The 20,922-nt window shown below is 45.4% G+C and overlaps 1 long non-coding RNA gene across 1 annotated transcript; it reads left to right on the forward strand.

The window, feature by feature from the left end:
• Positions 1-2,526: 2,526 nt before the first annotated feature.
• LOC144753681 (uncharacterized) lies at positions 2,527-4,896 on the forward strand. Its single transcript, XR_013594477.1, has 3 exons — positions 2,527-2,659; positions 4,445-4,505; positions 4,622-4,896. It is a non-coding gene; the product is annotated as an uncharacterized LOC144753681 (long non-coding RNA).
• The last annotated feature ends 16,026 nt before the right edge of the window (positions 4,897-20,922 follow it).

Genomic DNA, 20,922 nt, shown 5'->3' on the forward strand with positions numbered 1-20,922 from the left:
GTGAAATACTGTGCATTTCGGTTTCACTATCGAAAGGCTGTCTGTCGCATAGGCTTAACATGAGAGTTGCCTTATAACATTTTACAAGCATAACTGCCCATTGGGATATGAGAGAGAAATGGAGTTTAACCGGTTCCGTGCTCCCGTCAGCCAACAGCCGATGGGAGCACTCCCTCTCTTGTGCTGCGAACGACCGTTGGCCATCGCAGCACCGCCCACCCTTTAGAAAGCCCACAGAATTACCGACATGGTTAAGGGGTTAATATGCCTGAACTCAGAATTTGAAAATGCATATTTTAGTGATGATGATTTTTATGTTGTCTGTTTGAAAATGCCACTTTTAGAAAGTGGAGGGGTTAGGCTCAAAGGACAGGCGTCAGGTAGGGCCATAATACCGTAAGACGAAAGCACTACAAGTTATAGAAGCTTATCTGGAAGATAGACCACGTCCACACAGGGTGCCGATGACATTCATCTTACAAATAGCTGAGGTAGTGCTGAAGTAAAACTATTTCAAATTCAAATATTTGTTTTAATTCCAGGTGAAAGGGACTGCCATGGGTTGTCTTTTCGCTTCAGAAATGGCGGTACTTTTCATGGCCAAGTATGAAGAAAAATTAATCTTCAACAACAGTCCATTCAAAGGAAAAATGTTGCAGTTTCTGCGTTACATAGATGGCATCTGGTATCTGTGGAGTGGGTCTAAAGAGGAATTGGAAATCTTTTATGGGTGGCTTCATACATGCCACGAGAATATAAAATTTTGTCTAAACATGAGCAAAACCAGCTTGACGTTTCTTGATGTGGAGGTTTCCCCAAATGAGAAAAGGTTGACTACCACACTGCACCGCAAGTCCACCGACAAAAACACCATTTTACATCTCAATCTTCCATATGGCTAACTTTTGCGGATAGGAAGGGATTGTTCTATGAACAACATGCAGCTATCTTCCATGACAGATGGTCATGAGAGGATATCCAAAAAAGCTGTAAAAACATGCAATAAAAAGAGCTTGGCCAATAAATTGATCTCACGTGGATATCCGAAACGGCTCATCTCAAGAGCAAAGAAGAGGGCTTGGTACTGTCACCACGAACATCTTCTCACCCCACAAGCCAAGAAACCTATGAAGAGGATTCCATTTGTTTCCAAATTTAGTCCGTCCAGTAATCAAGTGGCCAAAATTATTAAGAAAATTGGACCATACTGCGAGGATTTAAGCCTTTTCAAGAACCACCTCTGTTTTCTTATCAGAGAGGTAACAACCTGTCCACTCACTTGGTACACACCATTACTTGGCCCAACAAACCCTCAAATAGACAGACCCTGACAGCTGTGTGGGGACTCCCGCCTGTCATTGGTCATTTCAGATGCCAGAATTGGTCTGTCTGCGAGCTTACTACAAATACCAAGGAATTTACGCACCTCAACAGAACATACAGATTGAGACATTTCACTAATTGCAGATCTACCAGCATCATCTATGCGATCAAATGCCCTTGCGACCTCTTATATGTTGGCCAAATGACCCAAATGGTGAAAAATCGCATTATCCAACACAAAAGTCGCATTAACTGCAAAACTATCACCGCTCCTTTGGTTACACACTACTTAGAAAAGGAGCACAAAGACACGGACATCACTTGGCAAGTTATAGAACAAATTTCACTACCAGGCAGAGGTGGGGATATTGGCATCCTCCTAAACCGGAGCGAATGCAAATGGATGACCTACTGCGACTCAGTCAACCAGGGCCTCAAAACCCTGGATGAGTGGAACAGCACTATTGCCATATGAGCTCTTTGCCCTATACTGTCTGTATACCCTTTCTCCACGGTTCTATATGGGCCTACATCTGTCCCTTTGGCCTACATACTTTGCAGTTGATTGCTTTGACTTTACTGTCTTTCTGTCCTGCTGAAGATACTAACTCTCTTCCCACCACTATACCCCTTTAGTCTATGGCCTCAATTTGCATATATGTCTTAACAATTTGTATGAATCTTGCTTTTTGTCTCCTAAATTGACAGCGCTTTAAGAGCCGGATGACAATATTTATTTATGCCACTGTTTATCAAGGCCCATTACCTTATTATTTTTATGTACATATATGTTGTAGCTCAGACCGCAAGTTGTGTAAGGGGTTACGATATCTTGCTGGATGATATTGAACGTAATTGCAACAAGTTGTCATAATATCTTACTGACCGATCGCTGTTTGGCATGCCTTCTCTTTAACTTTAATCTTGGCTCCATAGATAGCGCGCGGTCACGTCCCATCGATTAACACGCCTTCTTTACACACCCCCTTCCTGCCGGACGGCCCCACGTCACCTTATTACGCCTCCCCCCTCTTCACATACTTCCTGAATTCACGGGTCACCTTGACCACGGCCCCTGTTTCCTGACTCATTTGGAAGCAGACATACGTCGTGAGAGGTACGTCTTGATCTCTGCCCCGCTCCTGCTGTTTTTTCCCCGGTTTTTCATAAGCCTTCAACCTTAATGCTACTTCCCCTTCCCCCAGATTTATTCTCTGCACTGATGATCCCCACGAGGATCGACCGCATCACTAATCGGACGGAGGACATTTCCGCTGCCCGCCGACCGTATCCTGTACCCTCGATTCATCTGTGTGATTTAATAGATGCCGCCCAGGTATGTCATGTATCATACCCGGCTACTACCTTCATGTCTTTTTGATTCAGTACATTTACCGAGTGCTTCTCCTTAGATTGCCGTTCTCCTGCTGATTGACCCAGCCACCCTTCAGGACTGACTCCTACCCGGGTCACAACAGATGCCTTGCAGGTATATTACGCCCATTTTCAGTATCTAACTCACTGACCAATTCTTCTCCCATGCGCATTAATCTTAAAGCATGCGTCTCCCTCACCCGATTATAGTCTAGCTTGCTCCTGATAGTCTTGCACCCCCAGACTGGCAATTCACAACCCTGACTTTAAGTACACACATCGTGCCACTCTAGTTCGTACAAGCTTAATAGCGCTATATGAGCAACACTACATGACTATTTCCTCAAACTCTTCACTATACCTTGCCATCCTCTAGCTCGCACGAGCTTAGCAGCACTATATGAGCAACGCTATATTTCCTTAAACACCTCTTATTCTGGCACCTTGCCTAACCGCCGGCTTAAACTAGCTGTCTCAGTAATTATTGCTCATATCGCTAACCCTTTATGGCCCATGTTTCGGCTATATGAGCAACGCTATATTTCCTTAAACACCTCTTAATCTGACACTTTGCCTAACCACCGGTTTAAACTAGCTGACTCAGTAATTATTGCTCATATGCTAACCGTTTATGGCCCATGCTGGCTGCGCCCCCTACCCACGGTCCCCCCACAACGTGCTAATTCCCTTGCACTGTTGTCTGCTTCCACTTCCCTTTAAAATTCTACCCCTTTCCCTTCCCCACTACAGCACTGCCCCAACAATCCTGTCCTGAGGATGATCCTAACTTAACAGGATCGAAAGTTCGTCGACTCCCCAGCTAAAATCAAAAGGCGCTATCTACATTGTGACCACCTTCAAAAATCAAGAATTCCTGTTCCAATTTAGGATCATGTCACTTTGTATTCCACCACTGTATATTCACACTCAGTATTTCCTGCGCCGTTCACGCTGAGCACCTTTGTCACTTGCGTCGCTATTGTGCACACCACTTGCACCCTTCTGAACCAAGTACAATTTGGGTTGTATTAATATTTTTACTCACAGTGCTGATACTATTTATGTCCTGTTTCTCCCGTGTTGTACATAAATATGATGCTCATGGCACATACAAATGGATATATTGAGTCTCTTGTTTCTCTTCTTGATAATGTTTATTACATATCATATTTAATTGTCTAAATGAACTATACCTGTTGGGATACTGTTTGTTTATTATAAACCCAATGGTAGAACATTTTTTAGAAAAATCACACAGCGAAAAGGACTTTAGGTGGACCGTGCTGTCAGTCTTAGATACAACTGCATGTTTACTGGACATTGACACTGTTTTGTTACAGAAAGAGGCTTACCTTATTTTAAAATACAATAAATAGCGCAGTCACTGGACTGAATGGAATGACAGAGTTATCTAAAACCTAAAAATTGTCCAAAAACTATAAGTCCCAGAATACATCATTGTGGTAATTTGAATGATCATTGCTAAAACACATTGTGATTGGTTGTATTCCTTGCACTACATTTCCCAAGAACATTCGCTCAATGGCGCGCTCAACAAAGTTCACACTTGAAATGCCCCCAGCCAGTTAATGTGCTCCTAAGCCAGTGAATGTGCTCCTGTGCTGGTGACGGAAAAGCGGAATTGATTAGAATCACATAAAATGTGTGCCCCGTTTAGTTTGTATAGTTAATTTTTGCCATGCAGCTTACAGCTTCTCGCTGAAACAATGTATGTTAATTCTTTTAGGCAAACAGGATTTAATTGATAAAAAAAACACCTCGCAAATAATTATCCAGGCTGGACTAAGGTAGAATTTTAACCCTTTTTCACCATCTTAATTATCCAGTCGTATCTGACATTGTTGAGCATGAGAGAGGTTGAGATTTTCTTACATTTGTGTTCTTTGCATCATTTATTTTTTAGAACACTCTGACGTCCATTAAGATGAAGCCCTGAGGAGAGTCTCAGTACTACATGCCTGGGCCTTGAAATGCATTGGCATCTTTCCAACACGGAGGAATTGCAAATTACTTTGCAATATTTCTTGAGGGAAAAAATATTCCCCTCGCATACACATAAATTAGTTCCCTGTGTTATGCATTCCCCATGGCTTGAAAACGTTGTATAGCTACAAAGTTTGCCTTTTTGTCAAGTGATATGATGCAAATATAATGATGTTGGTTCTGAATTATTGTACATAGTGATACTTTATTGTTTGTTTATGAATGTCTTTTATGAATTGTTTTTTGTGAATTGTTTATTTGATCATATTATGTCAATTGAAAATCAAGTGTTTTCTCTCTTTACATGCATTTGAATTTTGGTAAAAAGAAAATAAGAATTTCTAAAAGGAATGGTTAAAAAAATATCACATTTAAACAGAAATACTAGTTGTTTGATTACCGCTCGAAAGTAAAAAGAGCATAAGGTGTGAAGGAGCCAGGTCCCTCTTGTTGGATTTGACAACTTTTAGAAAGAGGGCATTTTCTTGGTTAACCATCCTGTGTGCCTCTGCTTTTGTGTATTCCCCGTCTGGGTTCAGAGTGACAGGAGAAAGGATGTCCATTCACATTAGACAGACAAAGGGTGGGGTGAGATGGGTCTTGCCTTTCCTGGGTGACTTGTGGCCAGGCTGTATAGACCTGGCTGCAATTAGAGTAGTGGGAGGAGTTGTTGGTTGAACATGAATGGACTTTGTCTGTCTCCCACAATGCTGTCTCCATCCCCTGGAATGACCTTGGGCTGAGCCAGGCAGAACTAGATTATGTATGCTTGTGGACCTCTGTTTGTGCCAACTTCAAAGATTGTATAAATATTGGGGCCCTGACCCCAGAACTGTAGATTACCGCTGGACTGAAGAACCTGCCAGGAAGAAGAGCTGGAGGAGCTGTGAGGAGAGACTGCCACTTTGCTGTGGGCTTTGCTTGGTTGGCCTGCAGTTGCTGCTTCTTTCTTGGGCATGGAAAGGACTGGACTGTTATTTCTGCGTTCTAAGTATCTCCAAGGGTTTGATGTAGAGCTTGCCTCCTGTTGGAAGTCTCAGGGAAATCGACACCCCTGTTGGCTCTGTGACCTGAAGGCACTGCAGAGGGCACCGCCGCACTTTGCACCACAACCCCTGTCTCAACGACAAAGATGCTTGCACTGTGACCTATGGGCACCGCATTCTGCACTGCCTCACTTCAAACCACTGCGTTGGTATTCTGATGCAGCCATAACACCGTCACCGACGCTGCTGCCTGCACTGTGACCTGTGGACACAGCTCGTGGAGAACACGGAGCACCATTCCACTTTGCACCGCAGCTCTGGTCACACTGCTGATCCAAGCTCACATTGACGCTGCTGCTTGCACCGTGGTTTGGGGGCACTGCTTGTGAGCTACATGATGCACCGCCCACACCACAGCCTGAGCCCAATGACACCAACGCCATTGACTCCAGTTCATCAACCGACACTGCTGCCTGCACTGTGGCCTGTGGCCTGCCCACACTGCATTGCCCCGTCTTGCACCACAGCCTTGGGTCTACAGACTACAGTGCATCAGCAACGATGACGCTGCTGCCTGCACCGTGAACTGTCAGCACCGCAACGAGCATCGCCCCGCTTTTTACTGCAGCCCTGGTGTCACTGACGCCACTGGATGACCATCACCAAGCCGCTGCCTGCACCACGACCTGAGGGTACCGCACATCGCATTGCTTCGCTTCACACCACAGCCCGATGACTGCGCCGACGCTGGCGCTCCTGACTTCAAACTCAAGGAGTTCAACATGCAATGTGTGTGACTTCAAGGACCCAAGGCCCTCAAGGCCTCTTGCAGCTCCTCCTCCTTGGTGCTATTGTGTTTTTATCTAGGAACCTAAATCGATATTTCTATTTTATGCCCTTGTACGGTTATAATCAATAATATCCCTAAAAAGGCATAAGAATCATATCCATATTTAGTCGTAGCCCATGCAGTCACATTAAGCAAGGCTACTTCCCCGGACTCCTAGAAAGCACAACGAGTTCTCTAAATAAACCAAACCTCCAGCAACCTGGGAAATCCCCATTGCTTTTGTTTTGATTTCGTCCTAGAACTCCTGTGAAGCACTGTAAGAACGGCCAGTTCTTAGTGACATCTTTATTGACGTCTTATGTCCAACCTTACGTCAAACCTGGCACCTTTCAGGTATAAATATACCAACGTTGCCTTAAGCAAATACACGGTGGTGGTTTTGGAGCAGAGCAGCTATCTACTTGCCTGAGAGCCCAGCTGATGCGAGAGCCCATGGACGCTGGCCCTCCCTTTTGACGCACTGAGAGAGACGCTGTCTTTCTCCTGCCGAGAAATCCAGCTTCGGTGTTTCCAGATACCTTCGCAGGTTACTGGGATATCGAGTCCTGAGAGAGTACGGAGCTGACTAAACCCTTAAAGAGAATTCTTGAGTCAGATTCTTGGCAAACCCAACTTAACTTAAACTGCTACTTACTTACTCCTTCCCACGTATTAGGCTTAGGTCAGGTACACCGGGGTAGGCGTATTTAGAAGCACCAGTTGAGTACGTTAGTCAATGTATATATGTATGTATATATTTTATCTATTTTAAAGTATCATATGGCTAAGAAACCATATCAATGCTTTTACAGTATTATTTTATAATCCTCCTTTTACTGTACGCACTTTACTTTACTATGAGTATTGCAATTGTAGCAATTCATTTCTCTTGCATGAGAAAGAAGACTGGTCAATAAATTACACCTTTTATTGAAAACGCCTGTCTCTCTTTTCTCTGCAATCTGGTGAAACTAAGTACGCACACTTGACTGGGTGAAATAGCTGTCTATTGTTTTCACACGACTCTAGAGATACACTCTTATTCTGAGGAGCAAAGTTGCCATGTTTTATGGTTGTCAGAAGCTAATCCCTTCTTATCTATCCAGGGAGGTTAAACTCCTCCTCGTTTATTCGAGAAAGTTTCTAGTGACCTCTGAGCTAGCTGGCAAACCTTAAGTCTAATATAGTCAGTAGAGACCTAGATGACCTCAGTGCTACGTCTATACTGCTGAATATATTATTCCAATGCGCAGAGCCTATTGGGAATATAGGAACTTCACTACAGTGCTACCCTTCATGGGACATCCCAAAGCTCTGCAGAATTTACTCAACTGATCAACCTTGTAGGTAAACAATGCCTCAATGTTAAACTCTAATTCTGCATCCGCAGCCTCACTGGCTATCTGGCTCCCCTCCTGAAACATTATGTGTGGTTTTAAAGGTTACTGAACAATAGAACCAACAATTCAAAACACTATGTTGTTGCGTCGTGGTCTGCGATCAATTTATGATGTACACCAATTACTGTGAGTGGTTTTTTTCACAAGCATTCCAATTATGTTAGGATCGTATACCACCGCTCTGCCGCCAAAATGTTAGAATCCCCAAGATCCCTGCTTGGCCTGCCGTACCTACCTCAGCCAACCAGGGGTCTTGGGGATACTAACATTTTTCCCACAGCAAGAGCAGTCCTATCCAGCCTCTTCCTTGGTTAAAACAGGAAACTGCAGGCCAGCCCCAAATCACAAAGCAAGGGTTGATCCTTCCCCAGCAGTCTCTTCAGTTGTTCCTTCCTTAGCAGAGGCTCCTCTTCACCACGAAATGGGTCCAAGCCTTTTCAGTCTCAATCCATTTCTGTTCCATTGCAATGTTCAGGGGTTTCAGCTCTCATAGTTATACCCCTAAATATCTTTGAAGTTTGTTGTGCTCAGGGGTCCCTGACACCTGCTTAAATCAGTTCTGGGTGTCTCCCTCCCAGCGTCACCTTTCTCCCTTTGATACTGGGGGTCTGGATCCTTAATCACTCCGCTGGAGATGGGTCAATTGCTTTATATCGGCAACCCACGCCTCTTCACCTACCGGGGTTTCTCCTCGCCTACTTCCCATATGCAGGTCAGCCTGGTGCCATCTCAACCCCCTCCCTGGGTCAAGACCTCCCCCAGCTCCTCTCACCTCTCTGATCCAGACAGTCAATCGACATTCAGCAGAGACACACAGAAATGCCTAAAGCACAAAACTCAGCCTCTTTCTAAAAGAGTGGTTTCTGAACACACAGTGACAAAATAACTTTCATAGAAAGATGTGTTATGAAGCTGTGAGTTCATGTATACTAAACTTCACCTCTCCATTTTAAACTTATGGGAAACTAGGCTAACAAAACACAATACCCAGCTGCCCCCATTCTGTCCTATGGGCAGGATGGCCATTTACCAGTGAAAAACGAAATGGAGTGTTTTTCAATGTCGGGACATAGCACACACCTCCGTATATGTCCTGCCTTTTACTTACACTGCACCCTGCCCAGGGGTTACCCGGGACCTACCACAGGGGTGTCAACTGTGTATGCAAAAGGGAAAGTAACCCCTGACATGTGGTAGCACTTGTCAGCACAACATGCTAAGTTAGCAAACTGAGTGCAGGCCTTATACTGCAGGCTTGAGTTCTCTTCTCCCCCCCACCTTTGCATTACTAGCCCTGGCACACACAGTGCACATCACGAGTGACTTTACTAGTAAGGCAAACATCCCAATCATTGCCAACCAATTCCCATTACACTTTACACAGGGAACACTTGTACTGATCAGCAGTGTCAAAGTACCCAAAGCATCTAAATTGGCAACTCTATGTCAGGAAAATGGTCTAGGGGGAAAGCAAAAGGTTTAAGGAACTTTAGCCAAAAAGATTAAGCCTACAGTCCTGATTAAGACCTCCAGCTGTCCAACTTCCAGAGTTTGATCAGGAGCTACATCAAAGTCAAGCTGGGTATCCCTCACAAATCCAGGTTGGTCGGAAACAGTGAGTGCCCTTGGTGGAAAAAGCGACTGAAACGTTTCTATGTCCGAGGGTATAATTTTGACAGAGGTCTACCGCCTGAGGCGTCCGAGCAGGCGTCAGAGTCGCCCTCAAACTTTGACTTTGTCCTGGCCATGCGCGACCAGAAGTACAGAAGTGGCGCTATTGGTTTCTAAGCACTAGAGAGTGTTTATTCTTTAAAAATTCAAATCTACAGTTCCCCACATTGGATTTTCATGCATTTGGTGACATGTCAAATATAAAAATATTTCCTAATTTTATAAATTGGTATGTGATTTTATTGTGTGTCATGTCGTACTTATTTGCTGAATTGTTGTTTTTAAATGCTTTACATGCCTGTCTCCTAAATTAAGCCTTATTGCTCAGTGTCAGCTACCAAGGGTTGAGCAAGGGACTCATTTATAGAAACCCTATTTAGAACCCAGTACAATGTTGGTGGCCTTGTTTTTGGTGTTAGTTGCCTACCTATCTCTCCATATAACCCACATTCCAACATTAGGTGCGCAGCGGAGAGGATTTTTAAAGATCTCATTCACTTTACTGTAATGTTTAATTTAAATTACACCTTACAGTAAAGTGGATGAGATCTTTAAAAATCCTCTAAATTGCCTAAGAGCAAAACTTTTGACATTTGGATTTTTAAGATTTGGCTAAATGTTTAATCCATTGCTTGATTTTATTTTTCTGAAGTTGTTCTAAGTCTGACTGGTAGTTGTTGTGACCCAAAACTAGGGATACCATGGAGCTGGATCTTACTAAACGGACTAAGCTCAGAGTGGCTGGGCTTAGAGTTCTTTGAAAGGGTAGGGGGCTACCTGCTACTAACAAGATTAGGAAGGCAGTGTTGGTAGGGTCCCTTAAGGCCTGGGGAAAACCAGCTCCAGAAACTGATGGGGAGGGTGATCCCTCCAACCACCTCCTTTCTCCTAGCACCAGGTTCTTGCTTTATGTGGATGGGGGGAGGACGAGCTCCCCAGTGCAGGGCTCTCTACGAACCCTTAAAGAAAGGGAGTTGATCCTGACTGAGAAGAAGTGGGAGAGGGAAGAGAGAGACTGAAGAAATGGTAGCATTTGAGGGGACCCTTGAGATACGGTGGGTCCACCTCAAGCATTGGGGCTTACGCTTGTGGGAACTGATTCCAGTAGCTAGGAGGGATAAACTCCTGATCCTGCAGGGGGGCGAGGCGAAATCCTACTTTCACATGAGTCAATCCACATTTGAGAAATTTGATTTGACCCCAGAACAGTACAGGGTGAAATTCAGGGAAACCCAGAAAGTGAGCACCTAGTCCTGGGCGGACTGTGTGGATCTCTCAGAGAAGGCACTAGGAGGCTGGATTGATGGTAACCAAGTAGGCACATAGGAAGGGGTTGTTTAATTTGTTGATGAAAGAACATATTTTGACTCCTTGTGTGCAAGAGAAGTTATGCCAGTACATAGTGGACTCTAATCTGTCTAATCCTAGGGAATTAGCCAGGACAACTGATGAGTGGGTGAGAACCTGTGGTTCCAGTCAGCACCAGGGGGGTGATCAAAAGAAGGGAGGACAGGTCCCCCCAGGGGAAAGTCCCGGGGAAAGAATGCCAAAAATAGGAGTCCTCCAAAGACCCACAAAAACCTGAACAAAGAAGGGGGGCCCAAGCCATCCCAAATACAAAGGAATGAAGTACCAGGGAAAGAGTGGTAGGTTCCTTGACCCCTCAAAGGTGGGAAAGTGCTTGAATGTAATCAGCCAGGACACTGTTGTCTATATCAAGAAGCCTTCGACTGGAGCGCAGCCCACAGGGGTTGCTAGTGTAAGTGTAGGGGTAGAGAGTGCCCCAGAGAGGGGTAGGGAAGGGACAGAGGAATCCTTAGTGTCCCTGGGAGGGGTGGATATTGCAACGCGTGTTGCCTTACCTCCAAGCATGGATAAGTACAGGCAGAGGCATAAAATCAATGGGGCTGAGGTGGCGGCTCTGAGAGACACAGGGTGCCAGTGTGACTATGGTTCTGGACACACTGGTGTCTCAAGAGCAGATCCTACCTGGTGAGTTTTAACAGGTGACATACACAGACAGCAGCACCAAGCTCCATCCCTTGGCTAGGGTCGATTTGGAATGGGGACGTATGACAGGCCCTAAGAGGGTAGATGTGTCTCTTGAGCTCCCAGAAGTGTTTGCTAGGAAATTATCTTGCAGCTTTTGAGTGGCCAGAGGTGGTGAGAGGGCTCCACATGAGAATATTGGAGCTCCCTGAGTAAGTATGTACTGTGATCAGGTCACAGACTATCAAGAACGGAAATGGGGGGAACTTGGACTCTGGAACAAGGGGGCAAGCATCCCAGGACAAGGGCAAATGGTCTTGTGAGCCAGCCCAGGGAACTATAGAGGTTCAGCAGGAATCGTACCCTGATGGGGTGGAGCTGGCCCCTGAGGAAGGGACCCCATCCCTGTCAGAGCTGTCGGATTTATGAGAACTGACAGGAGCAGGTGGACCCTCCTGAGAGGAGTTTTGTCAAGGACAGGGAGACTGTCTAACTCTTGAGAGCTTGAGGTGGATTGCCTTGAAGCAAGAGGAGGGGGGTAACAGTGTATTTCACAGAATGTACTGGACTGCTCTATTCTGGGACTGGCAACATCAACTAAGGGGCCCCCGGAGAGTGGTGGTGCCCCAGAAGTACGGAGGGTACAAACCTGACTTTAAGTCATGATACCCTCTTGGCAGGACATTCGGGTAAGACTAAGACTTGGAACCAGTTGGTGAACCATATCTACTGGCCCCAAAGGTCTGAGAAGGTAAAGGAGTTCTGTAGCTCCTGTGTTACCAGTTAGGCCAGTGTTAAGTCAGGGGGCAAGACAAAGGCTACCTTGATACCTCTGCCATTGGTTGGGACTCCTTTGAAAGGGTAGGGATGGGCACTGTTGGTCCCCTAGAGCCACCCATTGCATCAAGGAATACGTATATCTTGGTGGTAGTGGACCATGCCACATGATACCCTGAGGCAATACACCTTAGAACAGCCACTGCTTCTGCAGTGGCTAGGGCCCTACTGGGGGTTGTCACCAGATTGGGGTTCATAAAAGAGGTTGTTTCAGATAGGGGCATCAACTTCCTGTCTACCTATCTGAAAGTGATGTGGGGTTACCTACAAGTTCACCACCCCATATCACCTCACGATGAATGGTCTGGTGGAGAGGTTCAACTAGACCCTGAAGGGCATGATCAATGGGTTGTCAGTTAAACTCAGAAGGAGATGGGATGTTCTCCATCTCATGCCTACTGTTTTCCTACAGGGAGGTCCCCCAAAACGTGGTTGCTTTCAGTCCTTTTGAGTTGTTGCTTGGGTACCCTGTGAGGGGGTCATTAAGCCTACTGAGAGAGTATTTGCAGAAGACTCTCAAGAAAGCTAAGGACAATGTGTTTGAGTATGTTCTGGGCCTGAGATCTCACATGGCAGAGTACATATGCAAGGCAAGCAGGAAGCTAGAGCCCAGCCAGGTGCTCATGAAGCACTGTTATGGTCAGAAAGCTGCAATGCCTGAGTATGCTCCAGGTCAATGGGCATGGGCGTTGGAGCCTATAGCTCCAATGGCCCTCCACGACAAATGGACTGGGCCCTGTCAATCTATTGAAAGAAGGGTGAGGTTACCTACCAATTAGACCTTAGCACCCCCATGAACCCTCACGGGGTCCTGCATGTCAACAGATTAAAACCCTACCATGACAGGGCAGACACAACCATGTTGTTGGTGACTAATGAGGGTGGAGAGGAGGAGGCTGAACCAGTGCCCGACCTTCTCTCCAACAGTTTGCATGATAGGTCAGTGGAGGGAGATGTACTCTCTCCCAAACTGACAGGCCAGCAGCATTGAGACTGCACGAAGGAGCTGTAGCAGTTTGCTAGCCTGTTCTCTTTGACCCCAGGTATCATTGATTGGTATGTGCACCACATTGACACTGGCGACAGCCTACCTATCAAAAATAAACTGTACAGTTTGTCTGACCATGTCAGAAATAGCATCAAGATGAGATGCTGGGGGTAACTGTTCCCTCTGACAGTCCATGGACCAGCCCAGAGGTGCTGGTGCCCAAACCTAATCTCCTGGGAGAACAAAGGAGTTAAGGTTCTGTGTGGACTACAAAGGATTCAATGAATTCACAAAGTATGATGCTCACCCTATATAGCAGATTACCTCATTGATAGGTAAGGGACCGCAATGTATCTGATTGCCTTCACTGAAGGAGCAAAGGAGAGGTCAGCATGCTCCACATCAGAGGGACATTGCCAGTTCAAAGTAAAGCCCTGTGGATTAAAGAATGCCCCTGCCACCTTCCAAAGGCTGATGAGCAGGGCCCTGGCTGGGTTGGAGCAGTTCAATGCAGCTTACTTGGATGATATAGCTGTATACAGTTCTGCCTGGGAGGATCACTTAAACCACTTGATGGAAAAGCGTCAGGACATGCAGCAGGCAGGCATGACTATTAAGGCGAGTAGGTGCCAAATAGGGTAGGGTTCTGTGGTGTACTTGGGCCACCTTGTAGTTGGAGGCTATGTATAGCCTCTCCAGGCCTACATTCAAACCATTTGGGATTGGGCAGCTCCCATTACACAGACACAGGTCAGGGCCTTAGTTGGACTGACTGGGTACTATATAAGATTTGTTCAGAACTATGGTACCATTGTGGCTCCCCTGACAGAACTCACTTCAAAGAAGAGGCTAAAGAAAGTTGTATGGACCCCAGAGTGTTGGACAGAGTTTGACACTCTGAAAGATGCTATGTATTCAGCATCAATGTTGCTGGCCCCTGAACACACCAATGACATTGTTGTTCAGACAGATGCTTCAGAACAAGGGATTGGGGCAGTATTCTGACAGGTGAACGAAGAGAGCCTTGATCAGCTAGTTTCCTGCATTAGAAGACGACTTCTCCTGGAGAACAAAGATGGGTGCCATTGCCTTTGCTGTGGTGTGGTTCCTGAAAAAGCTGAGATCATACATTTGCCTGCAACTGTTGAGGAGCCCTGAGGCCGGGTTGCCTGACCTTAATATGGCGTAGGTCAGGCGATCCCAGGCCTCGGTTCACAGCCTTATGACTAGGACTCGGAGCAGATCCCCTGCATTTCCTCTTCTGACCCAACCTAGGTGGGCCACCTAGAGCTCCGAGAGACGACCAGTGCCAGTTGGCGGTGCACAAATGGGACACGAGGCACCCTGAGTGTCGTGAAATAGGGGACCCAGACATTGGCACTGCGCAGCAAGATCTCTGCACCTTCTTGGTGAGCCAACACATTGCTTTCTATCACCATACTACACATGGGCCCAGTCCATATGTTGCCAAAGAAAGCGCACAACACCACAGTCTCTAACTCCTTCACCCCAGTCACCTAGGGTGTGGATAAAGAGTGAAGGGCCCAAGCCAGCGGCGACATGGCGTTTACAAGACAGGACCTAATGGCGTCGCTAAAGGAGTTAAAAAAGGAGCTCCAGGAAGATGTTAAGGAGGATATGGGGGCCTTGTTCGATGCTTTTAAAGCAGAGATGGGAGGAAAATTGGTGGACCTACAGGCGGATGTGGACTCCATTGGAGCTCGCACCTTGGACCTGGAAGTGAGGTGCCAGAAACTGGCTGACCACGTGCAGCCTCTTGCAGAAGGCTCCGATGACCTATGCGACCAACTTAGGGCCACAATACTTAAATGTGAGGACCTTGAGTACCAATCGCCTCACGACAACATTTGGGTGAGGAGCTTGGAAGAAGGCTGCAAGCTGACCGACCTGGAGGACTTCCTGGTGGGGCTGTTCGCAACAGTGTTTGGAGAGAATGGCCTGGAGGTGCAGCTGGAGAGGGTCCATAGAGTAGGGCCGCGACCAACGGGAGACCCCAGGAAACCCAGGGATGTATTGGCAAAATTCAGCTCCTCCAAAATCAAAGAACTGATTCTTCAGAAAGCACGTGCTCTTGAAAAAATAACATTCCAGAATGTATCCTGCTCATTGTTCCAGGAGGTGCCCCGAGCTACACTTGCTCGTCACAAGCAGTTCCGGCCGTAACACAGAAAGCCTGAGGGAGCGCAAAATAAAATACAGTTGGACATATCCCTTCGGCCTAGCTTTTACGCTTGACAACAAGAGTTTACATTGCACGGAATTCGAGGAAGCGCATCCATCCTGGGCATTGAGATCTCCACCCAGAAGCAATAGAAAGGAACAGAAGGCGAAGGATCGGTTGCGTATATGGAAAGATGTGGCGTAGGTCCATGGCTGCAGCAGAAAACAGGCAGCAAGAAAACGTCGGGTTGACATGTGAAGAGATTCTTTGGCCCAGTAAAACTTTGAAATATATATACGACCTAGTGAAGAACTTTGGCGTTAAGATTTAAAAGGGACTCGGGTCCATCCGAAGTTCACAATCATACAATCAGCCTCCATGGAGGCTTCGGCGGTTGTGCGAATAGGAAGAGGGAAATATATATCTTTTAGACTTTTAGACTGACAGCGAGCAATGGCTAATTCTAAATTCCTTCCTAGTAGCTGAGAGATGGGCTTTGGAGGCGGCAATGGGTCTGCCCCAGGAGATGCTGAAATTGAGGTTATCTTCTGAGACAGAGTGCCTTGGAGCTCAAAGTTTTAGTTCCTATGTGTTGTTGCTGAACATGTTTTGGCATCACTGAACTGTCCGATCAGTCTATGTGGGCTTTGTCAGGGTGGGGGGTGGATTGGAGGTGGGGGAGTCTACAGTTTTCATGGGCAAACTTTGAAAGGCAAGTGGGACAGTCTCATTCTGAATAATGACAGCTAACTGTTTATCATGGAATGTGAGGGGCCTTAACTCCCCCAATAAGAGGCATAGTATGTGAAAGTTTATTCTAGATCATCATGTAAAAATTGCTGCCCTGCAATAAACCCATCTTCCAAAAAAAGGTGAACAGCTGCGGAAACACAGGGCCTTCCCACAGATTTATCGTTCATCCACACACACAAAGCATAATGGGGTGACTATCATCTTTCACTCCTCTGCCCCATTTCTCCTTCAAGATTCAAATCAGAAAACACATGGAGATTCTCAATGGTCAGGGATGAGCAGAGAGGAAGGTCATGCACTATCGCATTGGTCTATGCGCCCAATTCAGGGTCAACTGATACCGGTGAAAAGGGCTCTCTTTGTGGACCTGACAAAGATGATCACTAAATTCATTTGGCAGGGTCACAGGGCACATTTATCCTACTGTCTGCTAACGAAGGCGAGATTGGAGGGGGGATTAGCACTCCCAGACTTCTTAGCTACTATAGGGTGGCACAACTTTGGGTGAATATAGATTGTTCCCTTCATAAATCTGAAAATCTCTGTCTACATAAGGACTGACAAATAGTGGGTAGGATGATCAGGGATCTCCACTGGAAGCCAAAACACAATCGGCAGTTACATTCTTACATTAGCCCCCCCGCGGCTACCACTCTTCAGGTTTGGGATGACCTTAACAGATCAATGCCCCTGACCACCTTCCCTTCTCCTTACACCCACATTAATTTTAATCTCGAATTCCCACCGGCTCATCAGGGGGGGCAGTTTGAAGTTTGGAGGAAGGGGGGTTGCCTTATGATCTCAGATCTTTTTAAAAATTGGAAGTTAATGACCTTTAAAGAATGCACCAAAGCATTTAAGCTTCAATCTTCTGAAAAATTCAATGACACTCAACTCAAACACTGGGTACAACAACCTCAAATCCGGTCAGCCTCAACCAGAGACTTACTCCCAATTGAAAAATTTGCTTAATCGGGGGCATCCTCCAGGGGGACAATCTCTTTCCTTTACTCTCTCATATGGTCTCTGAGTCATCGCTCCACCCTGAGACACCAAAGATTTTGGGATTCTCTTCTTGCTGCTCCACTGCGGGTAAAAACAACGGGGTTCCCTCTATAGGGACATTTCCAAATATAATCGCTCAGTGTTTTTGAGAGAGGCTCACTATAAAATAATTTAAGAAGGAGTAAGGACTGGACTCCCTGCAGCTACAGGTTAACAGAGCCTAACAGACCCTTCTCCAGCCAGAGTCCTGCTCCTGGAGGGTGTCCAGGGGTGTTTTAAGGGGTTGATAAAGTGCATTGTGGGAAGTGAAGTCCAGGCCTGCCAAGGACCATCTAGGAGATTTCAGACCCTTGGATTTGTGTTTTGGACATTTGGAACCCCCCAGGAGACCTTCAGGAAGGACCTCCAGATGTTTGCGAAGGTTTTGGGGAAAAGCTCCAAGAGGTGACCAACCTAACCGCGAGAGTCAAGCCCGCAACTTTCAACTGTAACTCAGACCTGATTCAAGGTTCATCCCGCTGAAGATCTCTTGAGGTCAGACTTCCAGAGTTTAATCAGGAGCTCCATGAAAGTCACACCAGTGAATCCTCCTCAAATCCAGACTGGTGGAGAGTAGCAAGGTCCCTCAGCAAAAACAGCACCAGGAAGATTTCTAAATCTGAACCTAAAATTTTGACTGAGGCCTAACGCGTGGGGTATCTGACAAGGGCTCCTTCGCGGTTGGCCTTAAACTTTTAGTTTGTTCCGGTCAAGTGCAACCAGATCTCCAGAAGTGGTGCTAATGTTTTCTAAACACTAGAAGTGTTTAGTCTTAAAAATTCATATCTCCCATTCCCTTTGATGAATTTTAATTGTTTTGGTGTCATTTTGAAGATAAAGTATTTCCTATTTTTACAAATTGATGTGGGATTTTTATTGTGTGTTGTGTCTCACTCATTCACTGTATTGGTGTTTTTAAATGCTTTATCTGTCTGTGTCCTAAGTTATGCCTTATCGCTCGGTGTCAGCTACCAAGGGTTGAGCAAGGGACTAATTGATAGAGACCCTATTTAGGATCCAGGACCGTGTTGGTGATCTTCTTGTTGGTGTTAGGTACCTACCTACCACCCTTATAACCAATATTACAACATTGACCTTCATCCTGAGCAGGAGGATAGCCATGCAAAAGAAGTGTGCAGGCTAGCACACTTGAGACGGAGTCTATTCCTTAATGCACTAAGTCTAGCTTCCTGGCTCACAGTACCAAGGTATGGGGTTGGGTCATTTGAATAGGCCACTGGATCTGTGCTCGCAACATAATCTCTTTAGCATAGAGATATTTAGAATAGATAGGAGTAATGTTAGTAATATTAGGAACAATTAACATTGTTGTATTGTTTGTGTTTTTCACCATTCTAATAATGTTTATTGTAATTATCTGTCTCATCTTTTTGTAATTGCAGTTTATATTATATTTACAAAGATTAAAGCTTTTTCAGTCAGTCAGTCAGATAGCTTTTATTTCGGTTAAAATGACTATGAAAAGCACAATAACAAATGTAAAATACCATATAAATACAAAGTGTTTACAGTCCAGCAGCATAATAAATATATAGCACTTTGCACTAAAACCTACTAAACTGTTTTTAAAGAAATAGTCTTTGCTCAGTCAAGGTCAGCAAAATGTAAATCCTTTCTTCCTTCACACAAGGCTCACAGCAAACAAATATCTGCTAACACCAAATACTATCATCTGTGATATATCCGTTTTTCAAATTCTTAAGGCCTCTGAAAATGTCCTAGTCCCCAAATTAAAACACATTGTTTTAATCCATTTCTTTCTCAGGTGGGCATATGCTGGGCAAAAGAATAGAACATGTGCAATGTTTTCTTCAGCGTTCAAAGTGCATAAAGTGCAGTTGTTTCCCCCCTCTACTGTTGGGCAGAGTCACCATTCGACCAAATACGAATTAATCTGAAAAGTGTTGCAACAAAACTTTATAAAGGGTGTCTTTGCTAGTTGGGATTGTATTGTGTCAAAATAAGGCTCAAAGCTTGGCAATGGTTATAGCTTACAAATGATGAGGTGCGACTTTCCAATCTGGTATTTAAATGTACATTATTTAATAAGCATTCCCAGTAAGCAAATATTCAAGTCATTCTTGGAGTGTGCTGTCAATGTGCTTTGGTCATTCCAGAAACTTCTCAGGCCCAGTTTACTAAACCAGGTTAGAACATGGCAGAACCATGGAAACGTAGCTTGGCAGTGGAGATCCAGAAGCTCCCTCATTCCTTGCTTGTAGGGGCTAAGTTCTTGTGTGACCCAAATTCTTACCCAGAGTAGTAAAGATCTCAGTGTGGCTAGATGTTCTAGTCTTCTGATACCAATGTAAAATAAAATAGTGGAATCTGGGGTGTATTTTTGGAGTGGCCCAATAACATCCATACTATTTTATTTTCTCTTGCAGCAAGAGAACCCAGATTGCACCCTCCCCACAATTCCGCCCCATAAATGGCTGCTGTTTGAGCCATATATCTACAAACTTCCAATGCTGGGGACACTGCCTTAGACTTTGTGGCCTGGTGCTTTTTACAATTGGCATGGAACTTTGAAGTAACACTTCCTTAGCTTTGTCAATGTGAGGTTTCCTTGGTAGTTATGCATCAATTGGAATGCCAGGATAACTGAAACTCAGCATATATTCCAATGGTTGTTGACAGATAGCGATGTTTTTCTTAAAGTCCCTTTGCGGTCTAATGGCCATATATTTGGTTTTACTAGAATATATTTCAAGGCCCTTAAGACAGCAGTAATTTATGAAGCGTTCTAACTGCCTTTGCAGCCCCCTTGGTGTCTGCAACAGTAGTATATTATCATCAGCAATCATTATTTTTTTTTATAAACATTTTTATTTGCATTTTATTATAGAACAACATTACAATCACGTCATCTTTGGTCATCACTCCCATCTCTTCCACCCACCACCCACCCAGCACCACAGTGTAAATCCCCTCCCTTTCCAACAACACGAGTACTCTCTGTAGATCTCTTTTCAGGTTCGAATCTTTGAGTCCCATACATTCCCTCATTCGGTGCCTTTGTTCCCTTGTCTCTCCCTTTCCCTTGTGTCCTATTTCAGAGCCCTCCATCTAGTCCATGATATCGTCTCCATTTGCCCCATACTCTGCCAAACTTCTTGGGGCATCCTCTTGCCTTATAGGTCACCCTTTCAGCAGCATGTAGGTATCTAGCCCTCTTCTCCATTCGTCTAGCTGCGGCGGTGCAGCCGCTCCCCAGTGCCTGGCCACGTCTCTCTTAGCTACCACTAGGGCCAAGACCAAAAAGATCAGTAGGGGACGGGTGAGATCCACATCGTTGGCCATACCCAGCAGGACCAATTTAGAATCCAGCTGTAGGGGGGTCTCAAGCACCTTGCCCAGTTAACTCAATACCTCCTCCCAGTAGGACTGAATCATCGGACAGGACCAGATGATATGGTAGAAGTCACCTCCGGTACGGCCACATCTCAAGCATCGCGTGTCTCCAGCCCTACCCATTTTATGCAGTCGCACCCTATCGTAATATGTCCTATGGAGGACAT

This window comes from Lissotriton helveticus, chromosome 5_1, assembly GCF_964261635.1.
Source record: "Lissotriton helveticus chromosome 5_1, aLisHel1.1, whole genome shotgun sequence".
In the NCBI taxonomy this organism is placed as follows: Eukaryota; Metazoa; Chordata; class Amphibia; order Caudata; family Salamandridae; genus Lissotriton; species Lissotriton helveticus.